We start from the raw sequence: 21,604 nt of genomic DNA on the forward strand, positions 1-21,604 counted from the left end.
TAGGAAAGGCCTATTTGATGTTCTTTAGAAAGTAAATGTAAAAATGCACCCATATAAACAGGAAAGAATCTCAGTGACCTTGCATCCTACCTTACACTAGTTATCACAGTTTGTCAGTTGACAAATCTAAGGTTTCCGGAGACGACACAATTTATCCCAGATCACACAGTTACCAAGTGAAAGAACTTGTTTAGGACCCAAGTCTTCTGCTGACACAGTCAATCCCTCCCCTGACAGAAAGGCTACAACTCTGAGCATTTATCACCTGGCTTTCTTTGCTCCATCTCCCAATAATCAATTCTTTACTCCTTCAGCTCATTTATTTTACTTCAGTAAGATTAATTCTCTTCACTTTCTCCTTCACCAGGTTCTCAGCTGCTCAGTCATGTCTAACTCTTTGCGACTCCATGGACTATAGCCCCCAAGGCTCCTCTGTTCATGGGGATTCTCCAGGGAGAATAATACTGAGTGAGTTGCCATTTCCTTCTCCAGAGGAGCTTTCCGACCCAGGGATCAAACCTGCGTCTCTTGAGTCTCCTGCATTGGCAGGCTGATTCTTTATCATTCCGCCACCTGGGAAGCCCACTCATGTTTATGATTCCACTAGGTATTTCTCAAAATTCCGACATGAAAAGCCAGCCTTGAATTCCACATGTGTTTTGTGCCTCACAGCTGTCTTATAATTAACTCAGTCATCAACTGTGTGACTAAAAGAAGCGGAAATTGATGCTTTCCCATCACTTTCTTTTAGTTTTGCAAATATTTATTACCCACTTAATGGAGGCCATCTGTTGCACACGTGCTAAATTGAATATATTTATCAACTCCAAATATGCCCTTGTGGTTTCAACATATTCTTGCCCACATAATGCCTTTACCGTTCTCAGGATCTAAGTGCTGAGAAAGACAGGTAGGAGTAGGGCTTTAATTTTAAAATGTGTCCCAGACATAGAGTGGACATTGGCATTCAAGGTAAAATTCAAGACTTGATAACTTACCATGATACAATTATCTAAATTTTGACTTTTGAAGATTAAGTCTATTGTGCTCTGTCATGTCTGACTCTTTGGAACCCCATGAACTGTAGCCCGCCAGGCTCCCTCTGAATTCTCCAGGGAAGAATACTGGAGTGGGTTGCCATTCCTTTCTCCAGGGGATCTTCCCTACCCAGGGATTGAACCCAGTTCTCCTGCATCACAGGCAAATTCTTTACCATCTGAGCTACCAGGATGTTTTGGCATCTCTTCATTCCTAGTCTCTCTCGGCCATGTTTCACAGTTTTCTCGGAATATGAGGGGTCCTTTGTGCCCAAAACCAAGGCATCCTGACTGTGTTTCCAATCCTGGGCCATACGGGACAGACAGGTGACACCTCGGGGCCTCCCCGGCAGGGGTCGGCTCAGCTCTTCTGGGCTCCCTCGCACAGACTGCATCGGCCAGGTGCTGATTTTTCTCTATAGCTGGAAGTCTTAGTGTTGGAAGCTTTAGGCAGTTCATCCCATGCCATTAGCATCCATTCTATCCACACAGAGTGACAGCAATTGTTTTCCAGAGCTGATAGGAGGGAACGTACAGCAGATGCTGTGGGAGGCAGGATGGGGGCGCTGCCCAAACCCCAGTCAATCCCTCAGAACTGAGGCACTCTTGGAATTCCCCAGGTACTAGGAGTGTTGGCCCATAACTGCATCCTTCAGGAACTACCCTCACCCCAACCTCTCCCTGCAGCCTGATTACTAGATGATTCTGCCATGTGTGGGGTGCAAGAGCCTGGGCCCCTTGCCTCCCTCTGGGACAATTCAGGAGGGCTATCCCAGCTCCCGAGTTCCCCATGGATCAGACAAAGTTTTCAAGGCAACTTCTTTACTGTCCAGTGCCTCCTTCTATCCATTCCCACTTCCATTACCCACTCACAGGGGTTATTTCTGAGAGCACTGCCCACTAATCCTCCAGCAAGCAAGTCTCAGAGTCTGTTTCCAGGGAACTTGACCTAAGACCAAAAGGTGACATGACTGAGGATTCACCATGAACGTAACAATATCTTGATGACTTCTTGATTCTCTCCTATTTGGTTCAATAGATGTAAATATGAATAAATGATAAATAAATGTGTGCATGTATGTGTGTCTGAGTGTGTGCTCAATTAATTACTTCTTACAGTCAGGCACTATTCTAAATTCTTCTTTTATGCTAACTCACTTAATATGCAAAACAATGCTATGAATGTGGTGCTATTGTTTCCCATTTCCAGATCTGGAAACAGAGTTAACTGCCCATATGAGACAACACTAACTGACAAAGTCAAGATTTAAACCCAAGCCCAGAGACTCACACAATCACATTAGAACATGGAGGGTCAAACTAAGAGCTATGAGAGTACATTGCTTTGTTTGGGGCAGCCCCTGGGTGATTAAAAGTTCTGAGCATCTTTTTATTTCTACTTTGCTCTCTGCATTCCCAAAGGGGTCCTGTTGTGGAAAGGCTGCTTGCATTAGTGTAAAATTACTCATCTTGCTTCCAAAGCCAGTTACACTCATTCTATTCTACTTGGAGAGCAGTTGGTTTACAGTTGCTGCGCTGTGCCATTGCTAGTGGGACATGAGAAAAAGGCTTTGGGGGCTTCTAGGAAAATGTGCATTGGTTAGAAAAAGACACGAATGAAGAGAAGACCTCTTTTCTGTCTGGATGGTAGTTTTCTGATGTGGCTCATGGTTTAGCAGCAGCCATCTGTGATGAGATAGGATGATGGCTTCTCTATGACAAAGCCAACAGGCCAAAAAGGGTGTGGAGGCAAGGTGGAAAGAATGTGGGTCCCTGGCATTTTGTTTAGATTCTCAGGCTTCCCAAGTGGCTCAGATGGTAATGAATCTGCCTGCAATGCATAAGATCTGAGTTCGATCCTTGGATCAGGAAGATCCCTGGAGAAGGGCAGGGCAACCCACTCCAATATTCTTGCCTGGAGAGTTCCACAGACAGAGGAGCCTGGCAGGCTACTGTCCATGGGGTCACAAACAGTTGGATACAACTGAGTCTGACATGACTGAGTTGGACACAACTGAGTCACTAACACTTTCACTTTCACTAAACAACTATAGACTCATCACCCACTCCAGTGTTCTTGCCTGGAGAATCCCAGGGATGGGGTCGCACAGAGTCAGACATGACTGAAGTGACTTAGCAGTAGCAGCAATAGACTCATCACATCTGCAGAGTTCAACACATGTGAAATAATATAGTTATGGATTGTTTTAGCTACTGAGTTTAGGTTGGGGGCAGGGCAGGGAGGTTAGAAGAAAAATATGAAATTTAAGGATTAGTCCTTTTTAGAAAAGGCAGAGGAACCAGAGATCAAAATGCCAACACCTGTTGGATCATCAAAAAAGTAAGAGAGTTCCAGAAAAACATTTACTTCTGCTTTATTGACTACGCCAAAGCTTTTGACTGTGTGGATCACAACAAACTGTGGAACATTCTTCAAGAGATGAGAATACCAGACCACCTTACCTGCCTCCTGAGAAAGCTGTATTCAGGTCAAACACAGTTAGAACAAGATATGGAACTACAGACTGGTTCCAAATTGGGAAAGGAGTATGTCAAGGTTGTATATTGTCACCCTGCTTATTTAACTTCTATGCAGAGTACATCATGCGAAATGCTGGGCTGGATGAAGCACAAGCTGGAATCAAGATTGCCGGGAGAAATATCAATAACCTCAGGTACGCAGATGACACCACCCTTGTGGCAGAAAGTGAAAAGGAACTAAAGAGCCTCTTGATGAAAGTGAAAGAAGAGAGTGAAAAATTGGCTTAAAATTCAACATTCAGAAAACTAAGATCATGGCATCTGGTCCCATCACTTCATGGCAAATCAATGGGAAAAAAAAAAAATGGAAACAGTGAGAAGCTTTATTTTTGGGGACTCCAAAATCACTGCAGATGATGACTGCAACCATGAAATTAAAAGACGCTTGCTTCTTGGAAGAAAAGCTATGACCATCCTAGACAACTTATTAAAAAGCAGAGACATTACTTTGTCAACAAAGGTCCATCTAGTCAAAGCTACAGTTTCTCCGGTAGTCATGTATGGATGTGAGAGTTGGATTATAAAGAAAGCTGAGCACCAAAGAATTAATGCTTTTGAACTGTGGTGTTGGAGAAGACTCTTGAGAGTCCCTTGGACTGCAAGGAGATGCAACCAGTCAATCCTAAAGGAGATCAGTCCTGAATATTCATTGGAAGAACTGATGCTGAAGATGAAACTCCAATACTTTGGCCACTTGATGTGAAGAACTGACTCATTGGAAAAGACCCTGATGCTGGGAAAGATTGAAGGCAGGAGAAGAAGGAGGTGACAGAGGGTGAGATGGTTGGATGGCATCACCGACTCAATGGACATGAGTTTGAGCAAGCTCCAGGAGTTGGTGAAAGACTGGGAAGCCTGGCGTGCTGCAGTCCGTGGGGTCACAAAGAGTCAGACACAACTGAGCTACTGAACTGAACTAAACTGAAGGATTAGTCAAATAAATATAAAAAAGATACTGAATAAATAGATTACAAGAAGTATGTTACAATTAAAATTAATAGAAAAGTAAGACCAGAAAGTAGGATAAATGATAAGAGAGAAAGGTCTGAATCTGGCCAGTCACTAAATTAAATGCACAGGAAGAGAAAGTACTTTATTTCTATGATCCTTCGATCATTTGCATATAATACTGGTCCTTCAAGACGGGTTCAGTTTAAATTCTTTGAACATGTTTTGTGTACCAATAGTTACATTTATTTTAGTACCCATAAATTACATTTATTACTTCAATTGACATTGTTGGCCTCATTTTTTTTAAGAAATAATAGGCTTAGAGAGGCTATACTTTAATTTTCTAATAACAGAAACCCACTTGAATCAACCTAAGGGTACAAAAAAGGATTTATTTATAATAGATCTCCTTATCTCAAAGTAGGAAATTGTCATGCAAAAAAGCGTTGAATACAAGCCACCAGCAACACACAATGAAATATAAAATAGAGATAACCAAGGAAAGTGGAGAATTAGCAGAGAAGGAAAAATCACCCTAGATTTCAACATCCTACAGGTTGAGTAGGGCTTAGGTGATGCTCCCACCAGGACCAAGGTCCCAGTAGTGAAGACGACTGCCCCTCTAATGCTCCACATCTGTAAAGGGCCAGTGGGCAGGTAATAGCCACATGACATGGCAATATAGGAAGATCCCACATTACAGAAATGGCCCCATTACAGAGGGAGAGCCTCAGAGCCCAGTGGCCGGTGTGGGCATGCTCTTCTCTGGCTAACAGACCAGCTAAGTCAGCTTTTGGCTCTGCTACCACAAGGGAAATAACTGTGTTCTCAGAGCATCCAGATTTCTGTCTTGGCAGGACTGCAGGTGGGAACTGGGACTGAACTAAAACCAAGTCTCTCCAACCATCACCTCTGCTACTATTTCTGGACCTAATTCATGACAAATGTGTGCCTTTTACACCTCTATCAACGCAGTGAAAAACATGGCTCCTATGGCTCCTGAGCACACATATTATGGCGCAGCCACATAGAGAAAAAAATGTATCTGAAAGAAGAAAAATAAAATTACAAGTGCTGGATAGCATCTATTGATCTAATGAACTATGGTCAGAGAGTTAAAGTCATGTTAAATGTGTATGGAATACTCATTACAACTCTGTGGATGGATGGATGCTGGGTAAATAATCCAATATGCTTCCACTATAGAAAGACTGAATAATTGACCAGTAGTAGTATATGTTAGTGGAGGGGGCAATGGCAGCCCACTCCAGTACTCTTGCCTGGAGAAGCCCATGGACGGAGGAGCCTGGTGGGCTGCAGTCCATGGGGTCTCGAAGAGTCAGACATGACTGAGCAACTTCACTTTCACTTTTCACTTTCATGCACTGGAGAAGGAAATGGCAACTCACTCCAGTACTCTTGACTGGAGAATCCCAGGGATGGGAGCCTGGTGGGCTGCCGTCTATGAGGTCACACAGACTTGGACACGACTGACGTGACTTAGCAGCAGCAGCAGTACATGTTAGAACCCAGATTTGGACCTCAGTTTGGCACTCAAAACTCTGCTATCTTCTTCACTGTGTTACAAAGATGAATGAATGGAACTTGGAAACACTAGAGGGTAGTAATTAATTTGTTCTCACAGAACTATTCATATTCTCTTTTCAGGTCTATCTGAATTCTCAAGAATAGTTGTCTTTATTTATTTATTTTTTTAGTCAAGATGTTTTTTTATATCTGCTCTGAAAACCACTTTCAGAAAGAAACAAATTTCCTATTAACTATATTTTAAAAATACATTGGGAAATACCCTAAAAAGCCATAATAATACAGTAGTTAAATAAGTCATAATGCATTCACGTAATAGAGTGATACAAGCCATTAAAAATTATAACTTTGAAACACAGAATAATATAGAATGGTCACAATACATAACGAAAGAGCACAGTACTATATATGAATATTATCATCTAGGTTTTTTATTGTTCATATAATATAAAATATATTCACTTCTATATTTAAAAAGTCTTTCTGTTATATAGTGATTGTGCTAGAGACAGGTTATTATGAAAATTTACATGTAGACAACTTATTTTATACAACTTTATGTTCCTTTTAAGTTGTTTTTATTTTTTTTTTTTTAAGTAAAAGGTAGTCATTGAAGATGGCAGAATCATACAATTAGAACTTCTAAACAAGATTAATGAGAAATTAGGCAACAAAGAATTAGATTTGTAAGGTATGGACATTTTCTCTCTTGTTTTTATACCTTGTCTAGTAGAAGTATAGATACATTAATATTTACCTCCCAGCAAAAGTATGATTAATAACAAATAAAGTAGAAGATCAAAAGACTTGAAAGAGGTGAAATGCTAAAAAAAAAAAAAAAAAAAGGAGAGAAAAGAAAAAATTTTATAGGGTTAAAATAGTTAAGTTAATCAAAATGAAAATGCTTTGCTGAAAAAATCCACACATCTGGAAATCAAAGATCAGGGCATTATGTGAGGAAATCCGGATGTTTACCTTTTATTAGCACTCCCCTTAGTCTGTTTTCTACATCTTACTCTTTCCAAGACTGTTACCTCCTAAAGGCACAAATAGTTCTTTTCACCTTCATAGCCCTAACTTCTGCTGGGAACACTGTAAAGGGGAAACGAGGCTCCTCACTGCCTCCCAAAAGCCCATTTTCTAGGCAATATCACCACATCCTGACCAGTTTTCTTCCCCTGCTCCTCTCTGCCCTCTCCCCAAGCACACACACAAATACTCTCCAGAGATCAGAATCCCTCCTGGATTCCATAGTTTGAAATCCATCTTTCTTGGATCCATCCCCTCAGCCGCTAATAACCCCTATGATTTAGCACATTCAGGATTTAGAATTACAACTCTAGAAATTACTTTGTAACTACAGACTTAGAGATATTCATGTACAGAATATCTAACAAAAAATAGTTACATGTCATCGCTCACTATTGTTAAAAAAAAGTTTATGTATTTATGCATACACACACACACACACACACACACACACACGTGTTTATGCATATACAAATGGGTTTTCCAGGTGGCTCTAGTGGTAAAGAACCTGTCTGCCAATGTGGGAGACATAAAAGAGGCAGGTTTGATCCCTGAGTTGGGAAGATTCCCTGGAGAAGGAAATGGCAACCCACTCCAGTATTCTTGCCTGGAAAATCCCATGGACAGAGGAACCTGGAGGGCTGCAGTCCATGGGATCTCACAGAGCCAGACACGATTGAAACAACTTAGCATGCACTCATACATATATATATTTTCACAAATATATGTGTTTATATATATATATTCTAAATCTAGCTTGTACATCTGGAAGTTCTTGGTTCACATACTGCTGAAGCCTAGCTTTTAGAATTTTGAGCATTAATCTTGCTAGCATGTGAAATGAGCATGATTGTATGGTAGTTTAACATTTTTTGGCAATGCCGTTCTTTGAGATTGGAGTGAAAACTGACTTTTTCCAGTCGTGTGGCCACTGCTGAGTTTTCCAAATTAAAAAGCAGAGATATCACTTTACTGACAAAGGTCTGTATAATCAAAGGTATGGTTTTTCCAGTAGTCAGGTACAGATGTGAGAGTTGGGCCATAAAGAAGGTTGAGCAATGAAGAATTGAATTTTGAATTGTGGTTCTGGAAAAGAATTTTGAGATGTCCTTGGAGAGCAAAGAGATCAAACCAGATAATCCTTGATGAAATCAACCCTGAATATTCACTGGAAGGACTGATGCTGAAGCTGAAGTTCCAGTGCTTTGGTCACCTGATGCAAAGAGATGTTTCTTTGTAAAAGACCCTGATGCAGGGAAACACTGAGGGCAAAAGGAGAAGGGGGCAACAGAGGATGAGATGGTTGGATGGCATCCCTGATTCAATGCACATGAGTTTGAGCAAACTCTGGGAGGTAGTGAAAGACAAGGAAGTCTGGTGTGTTGCAGTTCATGGGGTCTCAAATAGTCAGACATGACTTAGTGACTGAACAACAACAACAAATATCTGATTTCACAGCTGGTCTTTAGCTTCCTTTACTAGTTGTTGTTATTAAAAATAATGCACTGCATTTTTGTCTGCCCTAAGATCAGCACATGTTGAGAAAAGATGGAAAAATATAAAAACCCAAGAATAAAAATAGTCATTCATAAATCTGTCATAGTAATAGTTAATGTCAGCATTTCAAACTGTTTCTTCCAGACTTTTCTCATGCATGAGTTTTATATTACAATTTCTATTATAAAGTTATAAAATACAATTTCACTTTCTACTTTTCCTTACATTTAATAATTTACCATAATTATTCCATGTCATTACAATTTCTGTGTAATAGTCCCAGAAAAATAACTGAGCAAAATATAACTAGAACTCCCCAGACACATACAAATAACACGCAACATGACTGAGAAATAAATCTTTGTTTTTTATGTTGATATTTGGGAGTTATTACCACAAACAGCATCCAGGCTCTCCTAACTGATGCCACCTCTGCATGGAACATAACTTCATTCCCAGACTTTGCCAAACTGAAGCTAGCAAGATTTCATGTGTCTCTTCCTTGATTGACTGCTCACTTCACTTGCCTGTAGGTTTCTCATTATAATGCCATTACCACATGGTGTGAGCCCCAGCAGTGATACATGTACAACTTTTACTCATATCCTAATGCTGCTCAGTTTATCACTCACTGGGTATTGGCTCACCCTGCTTTGTACTGGCAAGACTGCAATCACTCAGTTTTCTCTCATAATTTTCCATTTAACAGTCTGTTTATCAACTAATGTTCAACCTGCTTATCCATCCTCTGTCAGTTTAGTCACTCAGTCACCTCTGACTCTTCGCAACCCCATGGACTGCAGGACACCAAGCTTCCCTGTCCATCACCAACTCCCAGAGCTTGCTCGAACTCATGTCCATCAATTCAGTGATACCATCCAACCATCTCATTCTCTGTAGTCCCATTCTCCTCCTCCTTTCAATCTTTCCCATCATCAGGGTCTTTTCAAATGAGTCAGCTCTTTGCATCAGGTGGCCAAAGTACTGGAGTTTCAGCTTCAGCATCAGTCCTTCCAATGAACACTCAGGACTGATCTCCTTTAGGATGGACTGGTTGGATCTCCTTGCAGTCCCAAGGACTCTCAAGAGTCTTCTCCAACACCACAGTTCAAAAGCATCAATTCTTTGGCACCCAGCTTACTTTATAGTCCAACTCTCACATTCATACATGACTACAGGAAAAACCATAGCCTTAACTAGATGGACCTTTGTTGACAAAGTAATGTCTCTGCTTTTTAATATGCTGTCTAGGTTGGTCATAGCTTTCCTTCCAAGGAGTAAGTGTCTTTTAATTTCATAGCTGCAATCACCATCTGCAGGGGTTTTGGAGCCCAGAAAGATAAAGTCAGCCACTGTTTCCACGGTTTCCTTATCTATTTGCCATGAAGTGATGGGACTGGATGACATGATCTTAGTTTTCTGAATGTTGAGCTTTAGCTAACTTTTTCACTCTCTTCTTTCACTTTCATCAAGAGGCTCTTTAGTTCTTCTTCACTTTCTGCCATAAGGGTGGTGTCATCTGCATATCTGAGGTTATTGATATTTCTCCTGGCAATCTTGATTCCAGCTTGTGCTTCCTCCAGCCTGGCATTTCTCATGATGTACTCTGCATATAAGCTAAATAAGCAGGATGACAATATGCAGCCTTGACGTACTCCTTTCCCTATATAGAACGAGTCTGTTGTTCCATGTCCAGTTCTAACTGTTGCTTCTTGACCTGTATACAGATTTCTCAAGAGGCAGGTCAGGGGGTCTGGTATTCCCATCTCTTGAAGAATTTTCCGCAGTTTGTTGTGATCCACACAGTCAAAGGCTTTGGCATAGTCAATGAAGCAGAAGTAGATGTTTTTCTGGAATTTTCTTGCTTTTTCAATGATCCAACAGATGTTGGCAGTTTAATCTCTGGTTCCTCTGCCTTTTCTAAATCCAGCTTGAACATCTGGAAATTCACGGTTCACATATTGCTGAAGCCTGGCTTGGAGAATTTTGAGCATCACTTGCTAGTGTGTGAGATGAGTGCAATTGTGCAGTAGTTTGAACATTCTTTGGCACTGCCTTTCTTTCGGATTAGAAAGAAAACTGACTTTTTACAGTCCTGTGGCCACTGCTGAGTTTTCCAAATTTGCTGGCATATTGAGTGAAGCCCTTTCACAGCATCATCTTTTAGGATTTGAGATAGCTTAACTGGAATTCCATCATCTCCACTAGCTTTGTTCATAGTGATGTTTCCTAAGGCCCACTTGACTTCACATTCCAGGATGTCTGGTTCTAGATGGGTGATCACACCATTGTGGTTATCTGGGTCATGAAGATCTTTTTTGTATAGTTCTTCTGTGTATTCTTGCCATCTCTTGTTAATATCTTCTACTTCTGTTAGGTCCATACCATTTCTGTCCTTTATTGTGCCTATCTTTGCATGATATGTTCCCTTGGTATTTTATTTATTTATCTAATTTTCTTGAAGAGATCTCTAGTCTTTCTCATTATGTTGTTTTCCTCTATTTCTTTGCACTGATCACTGAGGAAGGCTTCTTAATTCTCCTTGCTATTCGTTGGAACTCTGCATTCAAATGGGTATATCTTTCCTTTTTTCCTTTGCCTTTTGCTTCTCTTTCTTTCTCAGCTATGTGTAAGGCTCCTCAGACAACCATTTTGCCTTTTTGCATTTCTTTTTTGGGGGGATGGTTTTGGTCACTGCCTCCTGTACAATGTCATAAACCTCCATCCATAGTTCTTTAGGCACTCTGTCTATCAGATCTAATCCCTTAAATCTATTTCTCACTTTCACTGTATAATCATAAGGGATTTTATTTAGGTCATACCTGAATTCTCTGATAGTTTTCCCTACTTTCTTCAATGTAAGTCTGAATTTTGCAATGAGGAGTTCATGATCTGAGCCACAGTCAGCTCCTGGTCTTGTTTTTGCTGACTGCATAGAGCTTTTCCATCTTTGGCTACAAGGAATATAATCAATCTGGTTTCGGTATTGACCATCTGGTGATGTCCATGTGTAGAGACTTCTCTTATGTTGTTGGAAGAGGGTGTTTGCTGTGCCAAGATGTTCCCTTGGCAAAACTCTGTTAGCCTTTGCCCTGCTTCATTTTGTACTTCAAGCCCAAGTTTGCCTGTTACTCCAGATATCTCTTGACCTCCTACTTTTGCATTCCAGTCCCCTATGATGACAAGGACATCTTTTGGGGGTGTTAGTTCTAGAAGGTCTGGCAGGTCTTCATACAACCATTCAACTTCAGCTTCTTCAGCATTACTAGTTGGGGCATAGACCTGGATTACTGTGATATTGAATTGTTTGCCTTGGAAACGAACAGAGATCATTCTGTCATTTTTGAGATTGCATCCAAGAACTGCATTTAGGACTCTTTTGTTGACTATAAGGGCTACTCCATTTCTTCTAAAGGGTTCTTGCCCACAGTAGGAGATATAATGGTCATCTGAGTTAAGTCCCACCATTCCAGTCCATTTTAGTTCACTGATTCCTTCTCACTGATGAGTGAGAAGATTCACTCATTCTTGCCATCTCCTGTTTGACCAATTCCAATTTGTCTTGATTCATGGACCTAACATTCCAGGTTCCAGTGCAATATTTTTCTTTACAGCATTGGACTTACTTCCATCACCAGTCACATCCACAACTGGGTGTTGTTTTTGCTTTGGTTCTGTCTCTTAATTCTCTCTGGAGTTATTTCTCCACTCTTCTCCAGTAGCATATTGGGCACCTTCCAACCTGGGGAGTTCATCTTTCAGTGTCATATCTTTTTGCCTTTAGATACTGTTCATGGGGTTCTCAAGGCAAGAATATTGAAGTGGTTTGCCATTACCTTCTCCAGTGGACCACATTTTGTCAGAACTCTCCACCGTGACCCGTCCGTCTTGGGTGGCCCTACACAGCATGACTCATAGTTTCATTTGAATTAGACAAGGCTGTGGTCCATGTGATCGGTTTGATTAGTGTTCTGTGATTGTGGTTTTCATTCTGTCTGCCCTCTGATAAGGATAAGAGGCTTATGGAAGCTTCCTGATGGGAGAGAATGGCTGTGGGGGAAACTAGGTCTTGTTCTAATGGGCCATGCTCAGTAAATCTTTAATCCAATTTTCTATTGATGGGTGGGGCTGTGTTCCCTCCCTGTTGTTTGATTTGAGACCAAACTACAGAAGTGGTTTAGCACTAAGTCATGTCAGATTCTTTCAACCCCATGGACTGTAGCCTGCCAGGCTCCTCTGTTCATGGGATTCTCCGGGCAAGAATACTGAAGTGGGTTGCCATTTCCTTCTCCAGGGGATCTTCACAACCCAGGGATCAAACCTGGGTTTCCTGACTCTGTGGAAGTAATGAAGATAATGGCGACCTCCTTCAAAAGGTCCCGTGCATGTACTGCTACCCTCAGTGCCTCTGACCCTGCAGCAGGCCACTGCTGACCCATGCCTCTGCTGGAGACTCCTGGACACTCACAGGCAAGTCGGGGTCAGTCTCCTGTGGGTTCACTGCTCCTTTCTCCTGGGTCCTGGTACGCACAAGGTTTTTTTGTGTGTCCTCCAAGAGCCTGTTTCCCCAATCCTGTGTAAGTTCTGACAGCTCCATGGTGGGGCTAATGGTGACCTCCCCCAAGAGGGTTTATGCCGCACCCAGGTCTACTGCACCCAGAGCCCCTACCCCTGTGGCAGGCCACTGCTGACCCGTACCTCTGCAAGAGATATTCAAACACTCAAAGGCAGTATATCCTTCAGTATGTCCTTATCTATTCTATTCTATAGCTTACCCAGGGAGACTACAGGGAGTATGATGAAAGTATCTCTTAGTATCTCTCAGTGAAGGTGAGTGTTGATACTAACTTGACCCTGGATCCCCTACTGGGGATAAGTGAGCTAGTCATGCCCTTACTAGGTTGGGGCCAAGTACAGCAGAGACATTGAGAGAAATCTGAAGAGGTCTGGGAGCCTGTTCACAGCTGTGGGGTTGCAAATCAGGGAAGTCCTGAAGCAGTCTTATAGCATCTGAAGCACCAAATGGGTCTCCCCATCACCCCCAGGATCAGGAAGAAAACTGATGTGGAACAACAGGTCATCTTGGAAGTGGCAGCTGCCTCATGAGGAAGCTGGGGACTCCTTGGTTGCCATGTTTTATTAGCTCTACTCCCAGACTAAGACCCGGGGATCAGCTGGACAGGTTGAAACTAGCAACTATGAAGGACCATACCCTATTCAGGTTACATTCACTGCCCATGACATGCAAGTCTCCGCTTGAAGGATGAAAAGAGAGATTTGATTTTTTTTTTTAATTTTTGTTTAAAATTTATTTTTAATTGAAGGATAATTACTTTACAATATTGCATTGGTTTCTGCCATACATCAACATGAATCAGCCATAGGTATACCTAAGTCCCCTCCCTCCTGAACCTCCACCCCATCCCACCCCTCTAGGTTGTTACACAGCCTGGGTTTGAGTTCCCTCGGCCATACAGCAAATTCCCATTGGCTATCTATTTTGCATATGGCAGTATATATTTCCATGTTACTCTCTCCAAAAAAAGTCTTACCTACTATGTGAATTCCCTAGAGATCTAGTGGTAAGGACTTTGCTCTTTCACTGTTAAGAGTAAGATCCCACAAGCTGCATGGTGCATCCCCCCACCCCTCAAAAAATCCAGTCATTGGGATTGCTACATTTTAAAAATAATGGATGATTTGAATCTTAACAGAATTTGTAAAAGACATTCTTCTGTTTGAAAAATCTGTATCCAACAGATGATATAGGTAGGTCAGTGTTCTTATACATTTACCATGAATTTTATAAATACCTAATCATGGCGAAACCTGTATACAGGTCAGGAAGCAACAGTTAGAACTGGACATGAAACAACAGACTGGTTCCAAATAGGGAAAGGAGTACATCAAGTCTGTATATTGTCATCCTGCTTATTTAGCTTATATGCAGAGTACATCATGAGAAATGCCAGGCTGGAGGAAGCACAAGCTAGAATCAAGATTGCCAGGAGAAATATCAATAACCTCAGATATGCAGATGACACCACCCTTATGGCAGAAAGTGAAGAAGAACTAAAGAGCCTCTTGATGAAAGTGAAAGAAGAGAGTGAAAAAGTTAGCTTAAAGCTCAACATTCAGAAAACTAAGACTATGGCATCTGGTCCCATCACTTCATGGCAAATAGATGGGGAAACAGTGGCTGACTTTATCTTTCTGGGCTCCAAAATCCCTGCAGATGGTGATTGCAGCCATGAAATTAAAAGACACTTACTCCTTGGAAGGAAAGCTATGACCAACCTAGACATCATATTAAAAAGCAGAAACATTACTTTGCCAACAGTCCATCTAGTCAAGGCTATGGTTTTTCCAGTAGTCATGTATGGATGTGAGAGTTGGACTGTAAAGAAAGCTGAGCACAAAGAATTGATGCTTTTGAACTGTGTGGTGTTGGAGAAGACTCCTGAGAGTCCCTTGAACTGCAAGGAGATCCAACCAGTCCATCCTAAAGGAGACCAATCCTGGATGTTCATTGGAGAGACTGATGTTGAAGCTGAAACTCCAACACTTTGACCACCTGATGTGGAGAGCTGACTCATTGGAAAAGACCCTGATGCTGGGAAAGATTGAGGGCAGGAGGAGAAGGAAAGGACAGAGGGTGAGATGGTTGGATGGCATCACCGACACGATGGACATGGGTTTGGGTGGACTCCGGGAGTTGGTGATGGCCAGGGAAGCCTGGTGTACTGCGGTTCATGGGGTTGCAAAGAGTCGGACACAACTGAGCGACTGAACTGAACTGAACTGAATCATGGTGAATGTCCAGATGAATGTTCTTTAGTATATTCTTCTTTGAAGCAAGAAAGAACAAATATTGCCACAACTATAGCTATAACTGAAGTCAGAAGAAAAATCTAATTCAGAGTTCTCACTTTACAAAGAAAGAAATGTTGATTCACGAAGCTACTAGAGCCTAAGTAGTTCCTCTCCAGATTATTGGGCATTCAAATACATCCAGAGAACCAATAAATTCAAACTTAATTTTAAAATTTCCTTCTGCTCAGGGTCATTTATTTAAAATTTCAGACCAGAGCTTAACTATAATAATGGTATTATTTTTCTGACCATTTCAATTATTATCTTTAAATTAGTTGTTTGTTAACTTTCCTTGAGGCATGAAGCTTCACTATTTAAAAGCTCAAAGAATCACTAAGTAACTCAAACACTGATGCCCTGCTCAAAGATGGTATTCTTATTTCACACTGCAATTTATTTTTCTTTTATGATTCAAGGTTTTTTGTATTCATAACACTAAATAAGTTTCATTTTGGAAAAAACCATTACTTTGAAATGGTAGCATCATAAAAAAAAATTAAATGTGTAAGTACATCCACTCAACTTCAACTTCTTTCTAAGTGATCATTTCCTTGGGTTCTCAGCTTCTAGCATAATGTGCAGACCTCAAGAGTTCACTAAAGGGACATCCCTGGTGATCCAATGATTAAGAATCTGCCTGCCAATGCAGGAGACATAGATTTGAACCCTGGTCCGGGAAGATTCCATATGTTATGGGGCAACTAAGTCCATGCGTCACAATTACTGAGCCTGTGCTCTAGAGTCTGAGAACTGCAATGGCTGAAACCTATGCACCCTAGAGCCTGTGCTATGCAACGAGAGAAATTACTGCAATGAGAAGCCCATGAGCCGCAACAGAGTAGCCCCTGCTTACCCTAACTAGAGGACGTCCACGCACAACAAAGACCCAGTGCAGCCTAAATAGATAAAAAAAAAATTTTTAAGAGTTCACTAAAAATAAAAAATAATATTTATAATGATAGTTTTAGTTCCCCCAACATTAACTTCTAACTGCAAGTCATGTCCACTTTCTAGCATCCGTGAATCCAGCCATTTCTCACCACCTTGGTCCAATCCATTGTCATCTCTCACTTGAATAAGTACAGTAGTCTCCCTGGTGAGGTCCTTCTTTGTTCCTTATTATCTCTTCTCAACACAGTAGACAGAGTGGTGCCATGAAATGTATGTTCAGTCCTGCCCTTCTCAGCCCAAACCTTCCCACAGCTTCTCATTTCCTTCAGAGGGAAAAAGGGGACGGCTTACAGTGGCCCTGAGCCCTATGTTATCTGCCCGCTCACTACCCCTTTGCCTCATTTCCTACTCGTCTCTCCTGTCTCACTTGGCTTCAGCCATAGTGACCTTCTTACTGTTCTTCTAATACACCAGGTGTCCTCCTACATGGAGTGTTTTGTTTTGTTTTGTTTCTTTCACCTCTGTTGTTCTCTCTACTTGAAATATTCCTCTCCCAAATACCCACATGACTTCCTTTCTCACCTCCTTCAAATATCTGTGCAAATATTATCATCTAAAAGAAGGCTTCCCTGACACTTTAAAATTCCATCACACTCAGCCCTCCCTGTTTTATTTTTCTCCACAGCAATTATCACCTTCCAACACAATGTGTATTTTATTAACTATCTCCTCTCACTAGAAAGTAAGATCCCAGAGTGAAAGGACTTTTGTGAGTTAGTTCACTGTTGTTCAGGGCCTAGAACAGTATTGTTCACACAGTGGATTTTCATCATATTGTTGGATGAGTTCATCTTGAGTGGTTTATAAAATAACTAAGTTTAAAAATAATAAAGATGTCAAATAAAGATTAAAACCAAGACAAGAACTAATTACTATGAAAAGAGGAGAAAAATTTTAAATCCAACAGATGTCTTAGAAATAAAAGCTACAGTCTTGGAAGTTAAATACTTAATGACTAGATAAACTAACTGTTTAGACACAGCCAGAGATAAAATTCAAAACCTGGAAAATTCACTCAAGGAAGCAGAAAAGAAAGATTAAGAGACAGAAAATAGCTAAGTTAAGAAACATGGAGCACAGAATGTGAAGGTGGTAAAAATGTCTGTAAGAGTTCCAGAAATGAGAAAGTAAGAAGTATAAGAGAAATTCAAAAATGATATTTGCTAATTTTCCATAATTTATTAAAAGTAAGTGTTCATGAAGGTTTCCAAGGTGGCACTAGTGGTAAAGAACCTGCCTGCCAATGCAGGAGACATAAGAGACAGGGGTTCAATCCCTGAATCAGGAAGACCCACTGGAGAAGGGCATGGCAACCCACTCCAGTATTCTTGCCAGGGAAATCGCATGGACAGAGGAACCTGGCAGGCTACAGTCCATGGGGTCACAGAGAGTTGGACACAACTGCTACTACTCATGCAAGCTCAGAGAAGAGTTCATGAATCCTAAACAAAACATATTCATGTCTATATACAAAAAAGAAAAGAAAAATGGTAAATTATCAACAACTAGTAGAAATATATAAAACAAGAGGGAATAGACCAGATGACTTGCAAAGGAACAACTATTAAATTAATACAGACAAGTGCTCTGTTTCCTTCATCCACCCTCCTTCCTAGAAGTAACCACTATATGGTAGCCAAAATAATAATAATAATAATAACATCAGATCAATAAAAGAACAACATGAAAAAGAACAAGCATATTTTGAAGAGAACCAAAGGGAACTTTTAGATATAAAAAATATAACTACTAAAAATGTGTAAATTAACCAGATTATTCACTACTGATGAAGGGAGATTTCGTTGGCAATTATCTCTTGAGGTTAAGATTTGAAGGCTTTTAATTTTTTTCCCTAATTCTTTTTGTATCATTTTAATTTATTAATATGTATAATTAGCTACAATTAGTATATCTCATTTCAATATAATAAGTAGACTACTTCAAAAATTCTGGAAACAGTGAAAAGGAATTTGTTATTTGAATAAGTGTGTGTCTCCGATTACTGCTCAAGTTTGCATTAGTCAGGATAGACTGCTACTGCCCCTGTGCTGTACTCAGTCATGTCTGACCCCTTGGATTGAAGCCTGCCAGGCTCCTCTGTCCATGGAATTTTCTAGACAAGAGTACTGGCAGGCTTAAAACAATAGAACCTTTAGATCCTCAGCATAGGTTGGCTTAGGGCTCTCCCAATCTAATTTGAGATCCAGGTCAAGGAAACCATTCTCTCTGGAATATTGCCGGTAGCAACGGCAGAAATGAAGGGTTTAGGGAATCAGCTCTGTTAATAATAATTCCCTCTACAAGTGATGGATGTAATTCCACCCACATTTCATTGGTCAAAAGAAGATACAACCCAGCCCAACATACAATCCTACCTCATGCCTGGAAGTAGAAATAAAAACTTTAATGTAAAATGTTAATGGCTACTACAGATTTAAACATTTTTTTCATGCTTTCTGTTATTTGCATTTCTTCCTAAGTGGACTCTTTTTAGTTCCTTGTCAGTATATTAGGATATTTAGAATTTCAGCAACACTTAGTTCATTCTTTACAATAGTGGAGCCCTATAGAAGCATAATTCTAGACACAGTCCACAGTCACCCTAAAATAGCTCTCTTTCACCCTAAATTGGGGACTCTTTTTACTGACTTAAATGTCCTCTTTCTTTTTTGTAGCCCAGTGCAAAGGTCCAACAATGGCATCTTTTTCTTCTCTTGCCTCTATATAGACAATTAATATAACCCTTCCTCATAATTTCTGTACCTAAATCCTCTAAAAGCCCCAAGTTTCCTCATTAACTCCATGACTCCCCATCTGCCACATCCATCCCAATCCCAGACCAGCAGCTCATCTTGGTGACCAGATGGGTCAGGTCCTGCTATCAACCCACATATGTTAGAAAAAGATCTCTTGACAGATACCCATGGGATGTTTTGTACAGCAACGACCAACATCAGGAGGAGGATGCCCAGTGTCCACGAGTCCTGACTTCATTCTTGCATCTTTGTAACCCTAATTTTGCTGAAGCAATAGAAGAAAGAAAAAACACTGACAAATTCACAATACAGCATAACATTTCATTTATCTTCTGTCCTGTGCTCAGCATCCCAGTCGTGTTCAACTCTTTGTGACTGCAAGGACTGTAGCTGGCCAGGCTCCTCTGTCCATGGGATTTCTCAGGCAGGAATACTAGAGTGGGTTACCTTTTCCTAGGGATGGAACTCGTGTCTCTTGTATCTACTTGCTTTGGCAGGTAGATTCCTTACCACTAGTGCCACCAGGGAAGTGCCTTTATTTTCTGGAATAGGGCATTTTTCCAGACGCCCTAAAAATGCCATGTGTTGGCATGTAGCTAGTATTCAATAAGATAAATCAGAATCAAATAAGGGGAAGAACCTCATACACAGAGTTCATGGTACCTAGGAAATATTCTACCCAGATTTTTAATTTATTATTCCCAACAAAAGTCTAATACTTTTGGGAATTCAGAGCAATCAGAGAGAAAAAGAAAATGAGAACTTTAACACTTTAAGCATATATTCTGCAAATATTCTGAAGTTCATCTAGCTTAACTTTTGGCTAATTAACGCTATTTTGATGAACATTAAAATTGTTGTACAGTTTATGTAATTAAAGCAAAAACTATCACCTGTGTGAGAGGAATTGCAGGTGGGAAGAACTAATCTGCTAAGTAAAGTGCTTGCTTAGTGGTAGAATATAAACCTTTCATTACAGTTTGCTCTCATATCTGTGATTCAGCGAGTTGGAAATTTTGTGAGAAAATTTTAAAGGAATGTAGAATATCCTGATCTCTACATGGTTTCTTTTCATTCTTTTGGGCCTTTAGAAGTGGATGCACATTTATCCAGGTATTAGCTCTTGAAGCAAAGGGAGGATTACATATGTTCAAAATTATCCCTTGAAAAATTTCTTGTCTCCCTGGCAAAGAGGTTGAAGATCTGATATTGGAAGAAGAAATTGAAGAACAATTTTAACAGCATTTTTTACAGCTTAGGAAGCACATCTTGGGGAAGTAACACTTTAGAGGCATTGTCTTTTAAAGAATTTAACCCAAGACACAGCATCTTTTGGCCTCCTAAACTGATATTTCTATTTCTTGAAACTTTTATCCCCTTGACTGAGTGGGTTTTGTTGAATTCATGTAAGTTTAAGGTTCCTATGGTGCAACTCTACTATAGATGCTCTAAAAGACTTATTAGGGTAAGTATATGCAATGCTAAACACTATTATTTATTTAACTTATAAAATTGTATTATAAAAAAGCATAAGAAAGTCTACAAATTAGAAATGAAATCAAGTTGAAGATCTATAAAATCATGATATTTTATTTCACACTTGATTGATTAATTAAAGTTCCAACTTTCTGAAAGAATATAGCATTTCTGCTTTCAGAAGCAGTCAGTGGGAACATTAATAGGAGCACATAAAAGACACTTAAATAAAATTGACTGTAATTTATACAGACCAAATACTTAAAAGTATCAAGAGTTATACTTCAGCCAAAATGTTGTTCTATATTTCTGTATTTTTAAGGCCTGGCCTTATCAAGAGTAGTGAAGCTAAGAATATTCTCAATATTTTTCTAAGTTCTCTTTGCCACAATGATTCTGGGCTATTCCTCTATGACATGACAGTTGACAGGCCTTCTGTGGGTACAACAAGCACTCCTACTGAAATCTGTCTACATTTTTGAGTAAGAAAAACTTTCAAAATAATCCCTATAGTATTATAATTACTTGGTTTTTAAAATAAAGACAGAAAATAAAGATAAAACATAATTTACTATACTTTTACTATATATGTACTATATTTTAGTTACTATATTTTCTAAATTTGATACACCAGGATCAGCAAGGTTAATACTAAAGTAGAGAAAATGCTAAGTGGGATATTATTTTCTCATCAGTTACTCCTCAAAAAATAAGTACTCAAATCTAAGAGGGAAATACTCATTCTAAATATGTATCTTTATGTTTCTGCCTGAGTGGAGGAAATAATTGTAGCATAGGTGTATTCAAAGCATTTTCCCTTGTATATGTAATACATTGCAGAAGGTTGGGGTCATTCTGAAATTACTTTGAAAATCAATTCTCACAGGTTGCTCAGGGCTGGTGCACTGGGATGACCCTGAGGGATGGGATGGGAGGGAGATGGGT

Source organism: Cervus canadensis, chromosome 9, assembly GCF_019320065.1.
Source record: "Cervus canadensis isolate Bull #8, Minnesota chromosome 9, ASM1932006v1, whole genome shotgun sequence".
Lineage (NCBI taxonomy): Eukaryota > Metazoa > Chordata > Mammalia > Artiodactyla > Cervidae > Cervus > Cervus canadensis.